The 16495-nt window shown below is 44.1% G+C and overlaps 1 protein-coding gene across 1 annotated transcript in view; it reads right to left on the reverse strand.

Annotated features, from left to right (window-relative positions):
* smurf2 (SMAD specific E3 ubiquitin protein ligase 2) overlaps positions 1–16495 on the reverse strand; it is a 68910-nt gene that overhangs the window by 38857 nt on the left and 13558 nt on the right. The window lies entirely within an intron of this gene.

Here is a 16495-nt window from a genome sequence, read left to right on the forward strand (position 1 = left end):
GATACAAAGTTACATCCAACATTTGTAGCTGCTACAAAGCTACAAATAAGTTGAGCTGGCTTCAACTTCAGATACAAAGCTGCAAAGTGACAGATGCTCTGTAGCTTTGTTTCTTTGTAACTTTTGTATCTGCCAGAGTGAACAAAACCATCCTCCACCCCTGCTTGCCTTGCCTGCATGCCCATTTCTCTGTCAGTCAGTCGGTCTGAGTTCATTCTGTCTGTGTGGATGGACATAGGTCCGCTCACAAACTGAGCGAACACTCGGACACTGAAGCCCCAGATATAATTAGTTGTATGCAGCATACAACTACTAATACAACATGCAACATGCTTGAAGATGTGCTATTTTTGGTGTGTGACATCAGCACGCAACCAGTATGAATCTGACTTAAAGGAGTAGTTCAAATTATTGGCTTAGGAAAAGCGACAAAAACTAAAAACTCTCCATGAATTCAAGGCTTCATGGGGTGTGTAATTGATAGAAAATAAGTCATTTTTTGGGTGAACTACTCCTTTAAGTCACTCTCACGGAAACATTGTCTGCCTTGTTTTTTTTTTTTTTTTCAGCAAAAGCACCGTAGTACGTTGTTAGTCTTAGCGAAACCATCAGTAGATGGGGTGATTTTGGAATGTGCCTATAGCATTTACATCAATTTATCAAAACACTGGGTTTTAGATTCCCAGTTTCCCACTGCCAATGGCCATTTCCTATAAACAGCTATTGACAAAAGCAAAAATTAACCCTGCCTCCTTGGGGATGTATAATTCCTCCCTGCTAGCATAGATGTAACCCTGTAAAAACAGTCTACGAGAAATGAGAATAGTTCGCCTAAATGTGCACAGAAAGAACCCCCATGCAATTTTGTGTATGAAAATACAACTCGAGTTGGTCTGGCTTAAAGCAGGATTATTTGAGTTCAGGAGCTAATTAAGCCACAAACCGCTGCCAATATAATGACTATCAACATTCTCACTATGGCGGGGGGACCAATCTCCACCCATCCACCGTGGAAAAACAGCAGGCTGACCTAAAGACAACAGCTGCGGTTGGGAGGGCCATCACGGTGCCATGTGAGCCCATTTCACACCTTTCCTGGATGAAATCTGCTTTATGTCTAGCTAGCATGGCCGTGGGGCAAGCTCTGTGTTTTGTGTGTGCGTGTGTGTCTTTATGGAGGCTAGCTTGCCTAATGCCCTCACGTGCAGGTTAAGAGTGCTCAGACTTTGCTTTGCTAATACAAATAGACAAAGGCCCACCCATAGGGGAGGCGGTCTGCCGTTTAAACCGCTGAATCTACAGTCACTGCTATTCATCCAACCATTCAGTTGTATATGTGTGCCACTGTGTTTGCAGGCCTCAGTTGAAACAATGTTGCCGACGAGTGACGTGACGCCTTGCCTGCCGTAGCGTGAAAGGTACGACTATGTATGAAAAAAGAAAAAAATGCACAAATATGTACATACGTACGCACAGCGTTTACAGTGAATTACTCAGACAATGGGTTGAGGGCTTAATGAGAAGAACGCCATGTAAAGAGAGAGAAGGGGGTGTTTGGAATGAAAAAACAGACGACAAAACTGGATCTAATTCCTCTCTGGGGGGGTGGGGGGTGCAGGCCCGGGGTGGATGGGAAGGGAGAGCATGCTCGACAGACGCGGAAGAATTTCTTTCCGCAAACATCCCTGGGAATGTGTTACGTTCCAGTGAAACCCACCTCATTACTCAAACATCTGGTATGCATCTCCCTCAGTCGCTCTCTCTTCCTCAACACGCACGCACACATGCACACACACACACACACACACACACACACACACACACACACACACACGGTCTTCTACCCCTCACTCTGTACTCTCACTCCACTGATCTTAATTAATTATTAACAGGCAGAGAGAACTGTGTGTGTGTGTGTGTGTGTGTGTGTGTGTGTGTGTGTGTGTGTGTGTGTGTGTGTGTGTGTGTGTGTGTGTGTGTGTGTGTGTGTGTGTGAGTACTGTAGGCAGTGAGGGAGGGTGGAGAGTGGTTAAGGAACAGGTGACAGCATTCTTTTTGTTTCTATAATGCTTGGTGCCCTTGGCACTAGCTTATATGGCGAGGAGCAGGCCTCTTTTAGCTCCAACATCCCTGGCGCTGGATCAATATATCCCATTCAAATCTCTTTGACACCAGTGACCACTGAAGTAATAATAATAAACTTTACTCGTAAAGCACGGTTCATACATCATTTAGAATGTAGCTCAAGAAAGTTGCTTCACAATATTGAGAATGTAAGAGCAATTTAAAAATGCACACAAAAGGTTGACAAAAAAGGACAAGGAGCCACTAGGAGGTTAAGTGGCTGTGTTGGAATTGGAAGGTTCCCGGTTCAACGCCTGCATATCACTCCAGGTCTTAGTCCTTACACTGGCTCCCTGTGTGTCAAATAATTGATTTCATAATACTACTGTTGGTCTATGAAGCTTTGAATGGTTCAGGGACAAAATACATTTCTGATCATGTACGATACCATGAACCATCCAGACCTCTCGGGTCATCGGGGAAAGGTCTGCTTTCTGTCCCTAAAACAAAAAATAAAACGTGGGGAAGCAGTATTTAGTTTTTATGCACCACATATCTGGAACAAACTGTCAGAAAACTGCAGGTCTGCTGCCACTCTTATTTCTTTTAAAACACAACTAAGACCTTTCTGTTTGCCGCTGCCTTTGATTGAGGTACTTTTCTTTCTCTCCCTTCTGCACTGTAACGTTATCTGTTACTTTTATTGTATAATTGTGTTTCCTTTGCTTGTTGTTCTGTGTAAAGCACATTGAATTGCCTTGTTGTTGAAATGTGCTATACGAATTAAATTGCCTTGCCTCCTCCTGTCATCATGTCAAAGACACAGAACCCTTATCTTCTTCCGAGACTGTTTGTGCCTCTGTTGGTGGTGTGTGTGTGTGTGTGTGTGTGTGTGTGTGTGTGTGTGTGTGTGTGTGTGTGTGTGTGTGTGTGTGTGTGTGTGTGTGTGTGTGTGTGTGTGTGTGTGTGCGAGACTGAGTGAATGTAATATAGCTACATTGTAAAGCGCTTTGGAAAAAAGGTGCTATTTAAATGCAAACCATTTACCAGACCATTTAACTTACACGCTCAGCACCATTAACAACATAAGATGGATAGAGCGGGCCTGTGTGTGACCCTACATTATAATGTGAGGTCCATATGTCCGTAAGAGAGGGATATGAACCTTGGTTAGGATTAGGTAGGATTAGGTAACCCTGGTCAAAAAATATGAGAAATATTAGGAAGTAAACAACTAATGAGGTGAAGAGAACGCTGCTCCCCGGTACCACAGGTCATCCAGTAGACAGCCTAATGGCCTGTGATCTACAACTGTGTTCTCTTTAACCACTTTCACCCTGACGTCCATATTTTGGGCATGTCATTATACGTAGGCAAAATCTTTCAAAAATATAAAACATTTTCTATTTTAACTATTTGTCATACAACGAAGAAGGGCTTAAGTGGTTAAAAGCAGGCTTCAGACGTGCATTTTTCTAGCCTTTGGTAGGGTAAGTTAAAAGTCCATGTGTGTGCGATGTGTGTATGTGCATGGCATTGTAGGTGTTCTTATGGACAGGGTTTATAAATGCTGTATTTTGTGGGTGGGACAGTGCACATTGCACTTTGTATGTTTGTACATAATTCTTTTGTTGTCCTGCACAATGAGTTTACTGTGCGAGAAATATGCTCAATTGACTACGAAAAGTCTACAGCGTGATCCCAGCATGTATATGGTGGAATAGACAATTTAGACGACAGGAAAACAAGAGCTACAGGGTGAGGCAAGCGTCTGTCTGTCTGACTGAGGTACGAAGATGATATGGCAAACATAACGGACAGTCAGGCTAAGCCTATATAAAATCCCTGTGGACTGACCGAGGAGCCCTGCAGACCCTCCTGCGAGTCCATGCACAAGCCTCAAGCCAACACTGCAATTAGGCCTATATAGGCTCCATATGAAAATATACAAGGGGCAGAATTACAGCCCAAAAACAGAAAGCGGAGACCAAACCACCGGAATGGCCCAGACGGCGGAGACAATGGCTGCTTGGAGGCCACTCGTGATTCGGAGAACCACAGAGGCACAGGGGGAAGGGGGAGGGGAGTGCGAGGGCGTCAATCAGGACGCGCTGGAAGCCAACCATCAGAACACAACCCTCATTACACAGTGACAGCGCTGTCAGACAACGGTCTGCTGCTTGTCACTGGAGCAAAACACAAACAGTCATTATGAGAAGTGACAGTGATGCACCGGAGAGCTTGAGGGCGAATGCTTCAGGTTGCCGATTTCTGATTCTGCATGGATTAGAGGGAGCTCATTTTGGAAATATTCTTGAACTGACCTACCATGAAAACTTCATTGGACCTAATATTGCCGGCTGCCGTCAAATTATTTCCACTCAGAAAAACAACATCATGCACCAAAAATAAGGTACTCAAGATGACCAACCAGGCCAGATGTCAGCGCCATCGGACGCCAGGAAGGGGAACTTGGCGGTCGGAAAAGGATGCGAGCCAGAGTCCCAGCAGGCGTCTCGTTGTGATGGACAGACATACAGATGCAAGCATGCACACACTCTCTCCCACACACACACAAATGTGGTGGCCTGAAAGGAACTTGCCAGACAACACAAAGTCTCACACACACTGTGGCATGACCCCCCCGTGGGGCAGTCTGAGTGGACTGAAGGGGAAGTCTATTTCTAGAAGGAGTGGTGGCTTGGGGCAGGGAGGGGTGTCTGCTACCTTTGTTTGGCCAGTGTGACATGTCAGTATCATGGTATGCTGTGCACCAGTTTGCTCCCGTTCCTCTGAGACAACACAACGACTAGTGTTTCTAATGTAACGATTAACCCTGATGTCCGTTCTTTTTTCCCCCTTTTTGTCCAGAAAACAGCCATCTACAAGCTCACAATGTGTCGCATCGTGACACTTTGTGAGCATGTACTGTATATTGGCTATGTTTGCAATTAGTCATATGTCATAGTTGTCCCCAACAAACATATGATTGATTGTCAAAGCAAACCATAATGACTTTGTTTCACAGCTTGTAGACATTGCGGAGCTTCTTTCACCTCTATCATCACCTCCAATCATCATCAATCTTTATTTCGCCTTGAGAAACAACCTTATTTACAACGTTATCAATGGTAAGATTTAATAATAGAAAAACGCACACATCAAGATTAATTAAACACTTAACCTGGCGTCCATATTTTAGCATTTAAAAAAGCTAAAATAGCTAAAATAAAATAGCTCACAATGCATGCTGACACGTTGTGAGCTTGTTGATCTGCTTATAGATTTTCACCGCACGACAGTGTCATGACAAAGTATAAAATAGGGTCTTTTTAAGTGTTTAAAGAGAGAATATAAGAAAAGTATGAACTAAATAAATAACACATCTACAGTAATCTACAGTAGGAGATTCAAATCAGTTCCAATTAAGTTTCATTTAACCCATTAAGACCTGGAACGCATCTGTGCAATTTTTTGATTTGAGCTAAAAAAACATTATTTTACACTTATTCAAACTTATTATGGCTATTCAAAAATAGGCATAGCGCACCGAGTGCCGCACTATGAGCTTGTGTAGATCTGCTATTTTTGAAAAATTTAGAACATTTGTGCAAATCTTTGAATATATATTTTTTTTTAAAGCAAACATTTGTAACTCAGATCTTTGCTTCTGGGACCCCCTGGAACCAAATATTGTGAGATGGGGGGTCCGCGGCCAAATACATATCATTCATGTCCTTGACATGAAAAGGTTTGAGAACCACTGACATAGCAACAAAAGTTTTTTCCAAAAAAGGATTTAGAAGACATTTTCACTTCACTTAATGGGTTAATTCATTTCTGAGATCAGTCTTTTGAACTGCCGCAGTGGCAACGGAGAGTTCAAGTTGAAGGTGCTATGTAGTTTTTGTTCCAAGCGTTAAGGACACAGAAACCAAAGGCAGATTTTCCAATTTCAGTTCTCTAACATGTGGAACATGAGCATTAAGTCTACTTTGCGAGCGAGTACCCAAACATATGGAGAACCATCTTCAATCTGATGTAATCAGACAGATGTGGCTGAGGGCCTTGATGTTGCTGGACTGCAAGAGCTTGAATATATGTTAGAACTCTCAAAATGGTGGCTGGCTTTGTGGAAGCGATGGTTTGTGTTGCCATGTTGCCCTCTTTGGTGCCGCTGACCCAGTTCAGTTTTGGTTAAGCTTCCCAGCTGTTTGCTTCCAGCATTCCGACAGATCTCCAAGCTTGGGCACTCAAATAAATCAGAAATTTCAAACAAATCTCTAGCTGTCTGATGTCTCCTTGATGAAGCCAGTAGTAGAGAGATGTTCTGAATGAAGGGCGAGTAGGCGGGAGGGAAAAGATGTGTGTCCAAACACAATGCTTGGTGATAGAGAAGTTACAATATTTCAGGCAGGGCACAACAATTATTTAAAGCTTATTAGATAAAGTTAGTTTATTTTATTTCAGTCCACATTAAGTACTGTACTATATAGTCCAGTATAGGAGAATACCAGCACTCATGGAACTGTCCTTTAAGGCACTTTTATTTATATACGTATATATACACAAGTTGGCATGGTATACTGCAGAGCAGACACAACGCTGATGAAGGCTTGACGCCGAAACGCGTACGTTGCGGTCTGCTCTGCAGTATACCATGCCAACTTATATATATAAATAAAAGTGCCATAAAAGGACAGTCCCGTGAGTGCTGGTATTCTCTTACAGAGATTTATTGTAAAGTTACTTTTCCAGACCGTGCACCCAGTAAGAAAGTTCAGTAACGTACAGTTCAGTTGAAACAAGTCATGCTCGCACCCTTGATGTTAATAGTACAGTGTTTCCCCACAGAGCCACAGTATATACTGTATATACAGTGTGTCTATGTTGTACATGTTATATACTCTATGTGAATTCCTTCCTGATGCAATGGCTTTGTATAATGACACTAAGTCAAGTGACTGTACCCTGTTTTCTTGCCAGTGCACAGAGCTCCTCCACATTTACGGGGAATGTGGGGGAACGCGGCCCCGATGACAAGAGCCTTCCCCAAGAAAACGGAAACGGGTGAGCTTGCACCTACAGGGCGGCATCGTAAATCTGCTTTTTATTAGCCGCCGCAGACGTGCTTTCTCAAGCTCGGACGCTGACAAATATATGCGCTCGCTGTAGTGTCCTGGTACATAAACATGGAACAGGGAAAGGCACATACGTAACCGCACACACACAAGCTCCGATACTAAATCCTGGGAAAGAGCAGAAACGTAAAACCCCCTTATTTCAGATGGTTAGAATCACATAATTTCTTTTCCACGTCTCGTTACAACCAAAATGCCGTATTCAGGGAGTGGCAATTCCTAGCCCAGGCAAATGATGCAGAGGCTTGCCAAAGCGAATAAGGGGTGAGGGGTTTCGATAGGAGGAGGAAAAGACAGAAAGGCCGGCAGCAGAACAGAGGAGTTGAGCTCTATAAAAAGAACATGCAAGTGACACTGCAAATGGAATCCAGCTCATCATTATTCCTGTACAGAGGGAAAATATCACCCTGCGCCCACAATAAACATGTCGTTAAAACCACCATGGCACAAACTCATTTTCCAAACATTTCTCACCAGGCCACCCACTCCCCCTCCCTTCCCAGCACCCCTTCTTTGCAGAAAGACACACAGTTTCTCTCTCTCTCTCTCTCTCTCTCACACACACACAAAAAAACCACACATGCGCACACATATACAAATACACACTCCGGAAAAACATGGCGTAACCTCCACTGCATCTCGGCTCATCTTAAATCCTCTTGTCGCCATAGCAACGGTGGTATCGAGGCAAGGCGAGAAAGAGAGGGAGAGAAGGGACCCTCTGTGTCGTCTGTGTTTCTCATTCCAGTCGCAAAGCCAAGAGCTGCAGCGCTCACTGATGGTGTGTGTGTGTGTGTGTGTGTGTGTGAGAGAAAGGGGGGGGGGGGGAGGCCCCGCTGAGATATTCCCGCCAGGCGAGGAGTGACGAGTATTGACATTTAAGACAGCAAATACTGAAACAGGGCATTGGCGCTGCCTGTCAATCAAATGCACCGTCTGGAGATAGTAGAAGCCTCAGAGGTGGCCTTCTAATGCAGGCATAAGGTTGGCCTCAGAGTGGAATGTGACAGACAGAGTTTTTTTCCCAGTACCAGGCCGTGCCTACAGTGCCTGTAAACCATCAGTTGAATTAAGTACGGGTGACGGCGACACCGTGAGTAATGACAAGTGGAACTGCCGTACATCACGGCTAGAGCGCGGGCCGCGGCTGATAACAGAGTGCCTCTGCTCCATCATTGGCCTGTCCGTACAGGGAAAAAGAAAATAAGCCTTCCCATCTCCCTACCGCTGATAAATGACAAAAACCTTTTAGAGCAGAAGACTCTGCTGACTTTTGTACTGCCATTATTGTGAATATACCGTAGAAGAATAAGGAAATTGAGGTCGAGTACAATTTCGCGATTGTAAGCCACTTGAGAGCATAGTTCTTTTAACATCTCCTTCAGAAAGACGTAGCATCACTTACTGTCCAGCTACAGTCTCAACTCACGGAACAGTCCTCAACTAAAATATTGCACAGGGCAGATATGACAAATAACTTAAATATACAAAGAAATGACTGACAGTGACCAATACCAATAATCAAAATAAATAATGTAGTATGGCAAAATAGGCCATATTTAATCATTTAGCTGTCAAATAGCTGATCCACAAGCTCACAACACGTAAGTGTAAGTTTGTAGATCTGCTAGTTCCACTATTTCAGAAAATTTTTCAACATGGAAACTTTTATGACGATTACGCAAAATAATTGCGATGATTGCGATAAGGCAATTATGTACTATTTGTGACAGGCCTAAACATGGTGTCACGCCGGAATGAGGAGCTGGGGTGTCGTATGGATCCTCTTTCATGGTAGCTGCTTGGCTGACTTTAGTGTATTGAGACACATAATGGCTCCCCCAACATCCCTAGATTACAGCCCCCCAATATACGCACACAACACAGACATGTGTTGACAGGAGAAGGATATCAAACGGAACACAACCACCCTGAAGACTAATCATTGTGTATATTCCTGCACTATACCTGCACCCAGTGATCTTGGTACATAGAAATTGATCTATTGAAGATTCTGACTTTCAAATGTACATATTTTTTGTTTTGATTGTATTGCTGTATTGTGCTTTTTGCTTTGGCAATGTAAACGTATGTTTTCTCATGCCAATAAAGCCCTTTGAATTGAATTGAATTGAATTGTGTGTGCTTCCTTTTCCCAGCCTTTTACTACTTAAGGGACACTATCATGATTTTCAACATTGTCTAATGTCTATAGTTCAGTGTTTATTTATAGGGCTAATAATAGAGCCATAAAATAATAGAGCCATAAAATGTAGCAGTCTTCAGGGTGTCTCTGACTGAAACATTGGCAAAGTTGTACTGAAAGGTTTACCCGTGACGTCACTGGGATAACATTCCTGCATGTGAAAACTACCCCTTCTTTATCGTTTTCAGCCGTTACCTTCAGTGACCATGACACGATCCTTGTCTGCTATACAGCCAAACAATGACATCATATTGATATGTCCGCCATAGACCTCATGATCGTGCTTGTCCGTGAATTGCATTATTGGAATTCACAGAGAAAACACAGACAAGGAGATTAACAACATCAACACCAATCAGCCAGTGTCAGCACCACCTGAGGAGGCCAGCCGACTAATCATCTCGGAGGCTGACTGTATGCAGAGCCTTGAAACAGGTGAACACCCGTAAGCTGGCGGCAGCATCCCTGACAGCATCCTCAAAGCATGTGTGGACCAGCTGACGGGAGTGTTTGTGGATATTTTCAACCTTTCCCTCTCCCAGGCTATGGTCCCCACAGGCCTCAGGATGTCCACCATTGTGCCGGTGCCTAAGGTATCGTGGAGAGCTGTCGCCCTCACCGCTATTGTCAATAAATTCTTTAAAGGTTGGTATGAGACTACATTATGTTCCATGCGACCTGCCTCGCAGGACCCGTGGCAATTTGCATGTCGTCAATCAGATCCACTGAGAATGAAATGACATGGCTCTTCACACGCCCTCTCTCACCTGGATGAGGGGAACAACAGATGTGTATGAATGCTGCTCATGGACTACAGCTCAGAATTCAACACAACAGCTCCCGCCTGTTGCTCAGAGACGTAAGCCTACACCAGACCGTGGGCAAGAGGATACAGATATTCCACCAGGTGGTGAGAAGAATGGGCAACATTACTGTCACTACCACTTTATACATTTGTCATTACGTTTGTCATTATATCCGCTGCTAATTTAACTGACACATTATAATGTAATTTTCATTTAAACCATGCACCATGTACATATCGTTATATTTGCTGCTATTTTTAACTGCCTCATTACATTTCTAACCATGTACCTTATGTATATTTTTACACTGTTTACCTGTTTCTTTCTTTCTCTCTCTATTCTTTCCTCCTTTCTTGAAACGCGAAACGATGGTGATTGTACGACTATTTTTTTACACACTGTGATGTGTGACAATAACGTTGAGTTCAGAACGTACGAAGGTCGAAATAGCAAACAGGGAAATGTCAGTCAATATGGGTTGTATAAATATTGTTTCAATACACTATATAATCATCAACAATTAACTGAAAAGCACAGTCCTTTTAATAAAAATCAACTTATCTAAGTGGTTTGTGTGGCAGGGAGAGGGGCCTTGGGGTTGAGAGTTAATGCTCCACCTGTGGTGGAGGGCTGAGGTTCTCACAGTGAAGCGCAGCGCACAAAGAAGCCCAGTGTGCTGGGGGAATCAATGAGCCCTCCCGATCAGACTCAAGCCAAACACCTGGGGAGCCAGAGGTCATGTGACACGCTCAAAAGACATCACCATGGCAACAATCGCCGGTCAAAACAAAATGTTTGAGTGGGGGTGGGGGGGGGGGGGGTTGGCCGGATCCCGCGTCTTTTCTTGTGAACTGATGCAGAAGGAGAGAGAGGGGAAAACACTCTCAACAGTCACACAGTTAATTTCATTCCGAAGAGTGAAGTAAATTAACACAGAGCAGAGATGCTCGTAGGCCTGCGTCCTGCGTCGCTGACGCACCATATTGCGAAAGGACGCATTCATGACAACTCTAGTGCGTCCATGGGACGCAGCTCCGATTAGCTCCGATAATATATAATATTTGTCAGCTGTGATCTACATGGACTCTCTCGGTTAGGCACCGTTGGTGGAGAAGTATAACTCTCCGGTTAGACACCGTTGTACCGGAGAAGTATAACTCGGTTAAACAGCGTTGTGTGGCAGAAGCAGCAGCACAGCCCCTCGCTGTTAGTCTACGCTACACACACAGAGAGAGAGAGAGAGAGACGGCATGAGGACCTGCTCTTAAACGTGTTAAAACGTCTTGGATAGACCACTGTCTGGAATAATAACTGATCATCATACATACAGGTCTACTACTAATCTTTGTTGCTGTTGTCATCTTAAATTGACCAGCCAAAGTAAAATCCCCGATTTTAGAGTGTTCTCCCACTTGCTTGGAGATCAGAGTGATGGTGGATTAACGCATGTTGCCAATCAGCTGTGTAACATTAGCAGGTTAACGATGGCTCGTTGATCCTATGCATTTGACCCTGATTTGACCACAAAGGCAAACAAAAGCACTAATTAATGGCAGCTGTAAGTAACCGGTTGTCTATCGTCTGTGTCTTGTGTATGTTTAATAGGCAACTGGATGTTTTCTGTAGCTTAGAGATATCATAACAATTAATTCCCTGAAGAGGGTAGACCCTCTCCCTCATGCTAAACTTAAAGTGACTTATAAGGTTCCACTTCTCCTCAAAAAGACAACTTTATTTTCCTTTCTCAATGACAAGCCTAATAGTATTATTGCATGTTGACTATGTGCAATAACTGCAAGCCAATGTTCATAGGCATTGTCAGTATTTGTCTTCATTATTTCTTGAATTCCTATTTCTTTATTTGCCAATACTTCCACTGTAAGCCAGTGTTTTCAGTCTACACAATAAATAGTAAAAATAAATTCTACATTCATAAATAATACAAAATAAAATAATAATAATGATTAAAAGGTTCTATGATTAAATGTATTCTATTGGTCAAAGGTATGTTAAATCCACCTGTTGCCCACTACTAGTATTTCTTACCATAAGGTGTGCTAATACTACAGAATCATATACATTTGAAAAAATATATTTATGATTTTTTAATATATGTATATATATCGGTATCGGTCTTGAAAAGCAGGAACGGGTCGCACTGATCTAGATCTGCTATTTTCACAATATGTATCTGTGGAACTGAATCAAACTAAATTAAGTGCCTCAACTCCTAATTCCTCAGGGTGGGGGGTCCCCAGTTAAAATATGATTATTTTGGGGGGTCGCTGCCTGAAAAGGTTGAGATCCACTGCATCAGGATATAATGTACACAGTCACACACGCATAGAAGATATGGAGATTGGAGATCAAAGAAAACGATAGGGGGGGGGACGTGTAATTGGGGACCCATAAAATGTCCCTGGGACCCATCTAAAAGACCACCCTTGCATCCCAGGACCCATTACATTGAAAACCTAGCAACATCACTGACAGAGGATTTTACTGTGCACTGTCTGTCTCTTACGCATACAGATTTTACTGTGCACTCTCTCTCTCTATCTCTCTCTTACGCATGCAGTCAGTGATACCGCAAAGGAACATGGGAAAGGCCAGAGTGCCGTAGGGAGAGAATGGGGGTTCACACTGCTGTGGTTAACCATACCTCTGGAGTCCAGAACGTGAAGGAGGAAGCGGGGGTGTGGGAATACAGACTTCCCAGTAAAACTCTACCATTCCCAGCCCTGTCAAAAGTAAAGTCTGGATTCAATGCCTACACCTTAAAATCCTCAATGTTAATTTAACTCTTGTATTAAGACTATATAAATCACACTGTGTGTGTGTGTGTGTGTGTGTGTGTGTGTGTGTGTGTGTGTGTGTGTGTGTGTGTGTGTAGGGGGACGTGCACACTGGTGACTAGTGTGAAATTAAACAATCCTCTCCAGGCTTGTGAGCTCTGGTTGACCCCCTCTCCTATACCTCCTTTCTGTCCACCTGCTTCTCCAAGTCCAGTGCCCTGGCCCAATCCCACCAGACTATCTGACACATCTTCAGGGAACTTGCCTCTCTCCCCCCCATCGCCCACCCCCACATCCACCCTTTCCCCTGCCTGCCTGCCTGGCCGTATTTTGACTCCGGGCGCAGGGCCGAGCGCTCTCATTCGCAGCATTGTTCTTCTGTAAACAAAGGCTTCCTCTTCCCCTTTCCACTCTCTGTGGGACTTTAAAATCCCTAAAAGGGAGGGAGACAACTAACGAGAGAGAGAGAGAGAGAGAGAGAGAGAGAGAGAGAGAGGGGGGGGGGGGGGGGGGGGTTGGTTTGACATGAGCTTATTCTCATGGCAGTGCTGGTGGACTTATTTGTTATCTATGGCCATGATCAATCTCTTCTGACCGGGAGCAGACTCCTACCATAGCAATCTGCCAGGTTTTGGTCTGCCCCAACGCCGGCTCCTCAAGCCCTCTCATCAGAGAAGACATTTAGAGCAAGGCTAATCTTCGACACAAATTCCATGGCAACCTCACCCAGGAAGGGTGAAAAGTAGTCCTTCAGGCAGACGCAGGAAAGAAATAACAGACAGGTCCTCGGGAAACGGTTAAAAACAAACTAATGAATATTGACATTAGGGTGGGGGGGGGGGTGCAATTTAGCAATAACAAATGCTATACAATATCTAGACAGGTTCACAGTCAATGATCACAAAGCTCATATCAGTTTCCATGTTCTGACTGATATAAACTCTGAGTGTGAGTTAGGGTTGTACAGCTAAAGCCTCCCTGTCTCCCTGATGTTTATGCCGGTCTATCCCCTAGGGCCTAAAGCTTTATGCGTTGAAGCAGGACATATTTGCCGTTGGACCAGACTACCCTCTCCACGAGCACACACAGCTCTGACCTGCTGGTATCAAAACTGGCTTACTTTTTAAAGACCTGGCTACACCACAACTGTAGCCCCGGACTGTATAGTTAGACCCAGCAGTGTGGAGGCACAGGGTAGAATTTCAGCAACTCTGTCCAAGTCTTCCCAGGGTAAAGGCAGACTGTGGAAATGTGGTTAGGGCAAAGTGATTGGTAGGCATGGGGAAAGTTTCCAGCGTTGGCATGCACTTTTTAAATACATTTTCTAAAAGTCTTACAAATCCACAATACATGTATGTAAATATGTTAATCTGATACATAATAGAGATATTAGGAGATACTGGTGGCTGAGTGATCAAGGAAGGTGGGAAACTGCCAGGACATTTTTCTAATGTCTATAAACAGACCTGTAATTTCCGAGAATTAGATGTCATCATTATATGCCCATATATGGGCATGCGCCCTTTTGTGCCCATACATGGAGCTGAGCAATTTGTTTGCGCCATGGCGCCATGACGACACATTGAGATTAGACATCACACTCCATATTTGGGTGTTGCTGCATGGAACTCCTTACATGGTTATGGTCCGCCCGTTCGTCCGCCCGCAGCCGGTCCTCCCTTAAGCCAATTTTTAGCGGCGCTAGCCGCTCTATACCTTTAGGTATAGAGCGGATCCTGCTCTATACCTGACTTTGTCCGTGTTCACCGTCAACGTTCTGATTGGTCAGACCCGTCAACGTTCTGATTGGTCAGACCCGTTATTTTTAGCGGCGCTAGCCGCTCTATACCTTTAGGTATAGAGTGGATCCTGCTCTATACCTGACTTTGTCCGTGTTCACCGTCAACGTTCTGATTGGTCAGACCCGTCAACGTTCTGATTGGTCAGACCCGTCAACAAAGTGATTGGTCAAGCTTCATGTGACACATGGCTATAAACACATTCTAAACACATATCGATGACATAATGTATCAAAGGCGCCGCTACCTTCACACAGGGTGTGATTTTTTTAAACCATGGAGACATTCAAAGACATGGTATATCTGCTCCCATGTGGCCAGTGAGCAGGGGAGGAAAGACACATGTTGTCAACAACTGGGCATTGAAGAGAAAAAAATCACACCCTGTGTGAAGGTAGCGGCGCCTTTGAATACATTATGTCATCGATATGTGTTTATAATGTGTTTATAGCCATGTGTCATGTGAAGCTTGACCAATCACTTTGTTGACGGGTCTGACCAATCAGAGCGTCGACGACAGATAAAGTTAAATTGAGGATCTAACTTTAAATAACTTACCTAGAAGGAGACTTTAGCCAAATAAAAATATATACAAAAAAAAACATGAGGAAATAAAAAATAAACCTTGACATCATAGTGATGTCATGAATAGTCCCCTTGCCTGACAAATCACAACCTTGACGGGCCTGACCAATCAGAACCTTGACGGGCCTGATCAATCAGAACCTTGACGGGCCTGACCAATCAGAACCTTAACGGACTCTTGGATTCTCGATCGTCTCTATCAAACCATTCTGTCATAACGGATGACTGGGTCCCGAACTCAGACTTTCTATACATTCACCCTTCATCTGTTCTTGTATCTTTCTCTTTCTATTCGTCATATTAACTTTAAATAACTTACCTAGACGGAGACTTTAGCCAAATGAATAATAAGATGAAGTCATTGTCATCGTTTATATAGACATCGAATTCTATATTCATGACATCATAGTGATGTCATGAATAGTGACCAATCACAACTTTGGCGCACCTGACCAATCAGAACGTTGACGCACCTGACCAATCAGAACGTTGACGCACCTGACCAATCAGAACGTTGGCGCACCTGACCAATCAGAACGTTGACGCAAAAGCCAGGCATAGAGGGCTAATATCCGCTCTATACCTAAAGGTATAGAGCGGCTAGCGCCGCTAAAAAGTGAAACGTAATTATTATAAGAGCCCCAACACAGACCCTGTGAAAATACGGCCATATCATCGACGCTCCTGGGACTCCTGTTACGCACTTGAGCAACAAAACAATAAACAGGAAGTATTTGGGAGGGGAGGGGCATCTGTCACACATCGCTGTGCAGTGTGCACGGACCTGTAAAGCGAAGCACGGCACCTGGGAATAAAGGAAGAGATAAGACACGGAACATACCTTCGCCCACCCCTCCGACCCCTGTGGCGTCAACCTGTAAATGGGATCACGGTCCTAGTGTCAGTCGTGACTAAGAGAAGCCATACATCACCGTACATCACACTCAACACCTGTGTGCCATGGTGATGATAGAGCTCTGGAAACACTGGCTCTGAGAAGGGTCTTGAGGCGCAAAGAACCCGTCGGGCCAGGTGCCATTTTACACATGGATTAAGTTGTTGGTGGTGAGGTAGCGCCAGCCTGGGCCTGGTAACACTG

This window comes from Gymnoscopelus microlampas (assembly GCF_963454915.1).
Source record: "Gymnoscopelus microlampas genome assembly, chromosome: 11".
In the NCBI taxonomy this organism is placed as follows: Eukaryota; Metazoa; Chordata; class Actinopteri; order Myctophiformes; family Myctophidae; genus Gymnoscopelus; species Gymnoscopelus microlampas.